A 3,910-nucleotide genomic window follows, 5' to 3' on the forward strand; every position below is an offset into this window, starting at 1 on the left:
GACTCAAAATATGAATTAAACAAATTTGAGCAAAAATTTAATTTACATTTGTAAACACAGAAAATCTCCACATTATTCAAAAACTCAAAATACAGAAAAATTCTTTTTGGTTGTTAGTTATTACGACCCATTCCATTTTTTTTTTTTGTTTATATAATCCATTGGATTGCCTCAAGGCCATAGATATTGCAATACTTTACACCAAATTTCATATGAATTAATTAAATTAAAAAAAACTTAAATCCTGAAACAGAGTATAACCATTGTCATTGTTGTTACCGGGAGGGAGGCAGATGGGATGGCGACACCATGTTCACGGCAGCTCCAGCAACGAATCCGGTGACTTGTGTGGCGGTGGCGTGCATTGGTGAATGGTGGAGTGAAGGCATGGGCAAGAGGGAGCAGTGGGTTTGGGGTTTTTATAATCACGTTTTTGTGGATTTGGGATTGGAGGGAGGGAGGGAGAGAAGAAGTAGGTTTTTTTTTAAAATAAAAAAAAATTTAATTTGAGTTTATTAATATCTTATGTGACATTTTAGTGACGTGGAGCATGCCACATAGTAGTTTGTAAAATATTTGTAGAGTGGTTAGTGTTAGTAGCTTTATAAAACACAAGAGGCCCACGTGTAATCTCCTATTTTAAAAAGGAAGAGAAATCCTGGTGTATTGAGACTCATAACCTAAAAAAAAAAAAAAAAACTCATAGGCGGTATGGTAGTATGTTATACTCCGATATATACCGCAGATACTTCTGTGTAACAAGGCCGCCTGAAATAAAAGAGAAAATACTGTAATATTGAGAAAGCAGTCAGGGAGAGTTACGTGAAAAGAAGAAGAAAGTCACTGAGGGCAGTGAAGTACAAAAAAGGATGAAGTGGGAAAAATAAGGAGATTTTTTATTTGGGATTTTCTTTGAGGAGAGACTTTTTGGGTTATTGAATTCAAACTGTGAGTGAAGATATCAGGTGAGTTTATATTAATTTACTTTTGATGGGAATTTCAAGTTAGACATAAATTGGAGAAGGAGATTATAATAATGGATTTTCTAAAACTATATTGATTTGGAGTTTGTCCGTCCATTCAAACAAAAAGACTTTTTTTATACCTAAATTGTGTGAACTAATAATTACCAAGTCTTTAAACTTGTGGTTCCTCAGGACAACAATGGCCAACAGCCAAGGAGAGGGCCCGGCGATTGGGATCGATCTGGGTTCAACGTATTCATGCGTGGCAGTGTGGCATAATGATAGAGTGGAGATAATAGCGAATGATCAAGGAAACAGGACCACACCCTCCTATGTTGCATTCACTTCTGCCCAACGCTTGGTCGGTGATCCTGCCATGAATCAGGTTGCCAGGAATCCCACTAACTCTGTCTTTGGTAATCTCCTCTCTCCCCAGTGAATAATTTTTATTTTTTATTTTTTTTTTAGAAAGAATTTGTTTTTATTCCTAAAAACTTGTTTTTCACTTAGGAATATATAATCTTGCTTCTTCTTGTGCTTCAGTGTTGTCTAATAGTACTATTTGAGGTATCTGTTTCTTAATAAGGTATTATATTGCAGATGCAAAGAGGTTGATTCAGTGATCCCTTGGTTCAGAATCATATCAACCTCTGGCCATTCAAGGTCATTGGAGGTCCTGGTGACAAGCCTATGATCGTGGTGAACTATAAAGGCGAAGAGAAGCACTTTACTGCCGAGGAAATTTCATGCGTGAGATAGCTGAAGCCTACCTAGGCAAAACTGTGAAGAATGCAGTTGTTACTGTCCCAGCCTACTTCAATGACTCTCAGCGTAAGGCCACAAAGGATGCTGGAGGCATTGCATGCCTGAATGTTCCACGCATAATTAATGAACCAACTGCTGCAGCCATTGCTTATGGTCTTGACAAGATGGTTGGTAGCTAGCACTGGCAAGAGAAATGTGTTGATTTTCGATTTGGGTGGTGTTACTACTGATGTCTCTCTCCTTACAATTGAAAAGGGTGTCCTTGAAGTGAAGGCCGTGGCTGGAGACACTCACCATGGAGGTGAAAACTTTGATAACAGAATGTTAAAGCATTTTGTTGAGATTTTTTTTTTTTTTTTTGGAGAAAATTTTGTTGAGATATTTAGGAGGCAACACAATGTGGATATTAGTCTATACTCCAGAGCTCTTAGGAGGTTGAGAACTGCTTGCGAGAAAGCAAAGAGGATTCTTTCTTCTACAATTGAGACAACCATTGAAGTTGATTGTTTATATAATGGTATCGATTTCTTTTCAACTATTACCTGTGCTAAATTTTCCGAACTCAACATGGATTTGTTGAGGAAGTGTATCGAGCCTGTGGAAAGTGTTTAGCCGATGCTAAGATGGACAAGAGTTGCGTCCATGATATTGTTCTTATTGGTGGTTCTTCCAGAATCCCCAAGGTCCAGCAGTTGTTGCAGGACTTCTTTGATGGGAAGGAGCTCAGCAAGAGCAATAATCCTGATGAAGCTGTGGCTTATGGAGCCGCTGTTCAAGCTGCTATCTTGACCGGAATGGGTAATGAGAAAATTCAAGACATTATACTCTTAGATGTCACCCCTCTGTCCCTTGGTGTAGGGCTTCGTGGACCGAAGATGTGTGTTTTGATTCCAAGGAATACCACCATTCCCACCAAGAAGATGCGTGAATTCTGCACTGTGTTTGATAACCAGGCTTCTGTAGATTTCTTGGTTTATGAGGGTGAGAGAGTAAGATCTTGTGATAACAACTTGTTGGGAAATATTACAATTCCTGTTACTCCAGCACCTAGGGGTGTTGCTAGGGTAATAGTTTGTTTTGATCTTGACATCGATGGTATCTTGAATGTTTCTGCGGAGGAGAAGACCACTGGTGTGAAAAGGAAGATCACAATTACCAATGATAAGTGGAGACTGTCCAATGAAGAGGTTGAGAGGATGGTCCAGGATGCAAAGAGATACAAGGCTGAAGATGACTATCACATGAAGAAGGTTAAGGCTAAGTTAGATTTGGAGAACTATGCCTACAACATGAAAAATGCTGTCAATGATGAGAATATTTGTGCGAAGCTTAGCCCTGCAGTTCTGAAAGAGATTAAAGATGCTGTTGAACAGGTGATTCAATGGTCATTAGATGACCGCCATGTCGTGGATTTAAAACCGTATCAGGACAAGCTGGAATGGCTCCAGAGTATCTGCAATCCCATTCAACAAAAAGATGATAATTAAAAGTTCGTCATGGCATCCTATCATTGCAACGGATGTAATGGTTTAAATTGTGTCACCTATGTTTGACCACATTTTGTTCTTGCGTTTTCTTGCAACGGATGTAATGATTACCAAATAGCTGTTCACGACTTCAAAATACTTTAACTTTTGCTCTAATCGCTAAAACTCTTTTTAGTTAGAACTATTTAGCACAAAAAGCTCTACTACTAAACCTTTACAGCTTTGTTCTACTTCATAATTCTAACAAACAAACAAAAAATTCTACTTCCTACATTAGTACCAAATGGACCATTAGCTTCGTGACAGCATTTTCACAACTGCTAATGTGGATTGTTGCGATGTGTATGCAATTTATGGTGGACTAATTTAAAAATATTATTGTTCCAATCACAACCTATCACATATAGTTAGAAAATGAGTATGAGTTAAAGATGTTTAAATCTTATGTTGTGTATCTAAGAGTTAGGTCATTTTGGATATACACAACTGTCAGTATTTTTAAGACATTTTCTCATCTCCTGTATGTGTGTTAAATACTTAGTATTCTAAAAATAAATAAAAATTTAAAACAATTGAAAAATGTTTGGTCTTAGCATTAATAAGGTATAACTATTTAGAGATTCAATAGAATAATAAATGTCAGCTCCCTAGGTTTAGATTTAGGGATTTCTAATCAAGTTAAAAATAATAATA

General features: G+C 37.3%; 1 pseudogene; it reads left to right on the forward strand.

Moving 5' to 3' along the window:
• Positions 1-1,164: 1,164 nt before the first annotated feature.
• LOC115955747 lies at positions 1,165-3,340 on the forward strand (annotated as a pseudogene).
• Positions 3,341-3,910: the final 570 nt, after the last annotated feature.

Source organism: Quercus lobata, chromosome 8 (genome assembly GCF_001633185.2).
Source record: "Quercus lobata isolate SW786 chromosome 8, ValleyOak3.0 Primary Assembly, whole genome shotgun sequence".
Classification (NCBI taxonomy): Eukaryota; Viridiplantae; Streptophyta; class Magnoliopsida; order Fagales; family Fagaceae; genus Quercus; species Quercus lobata.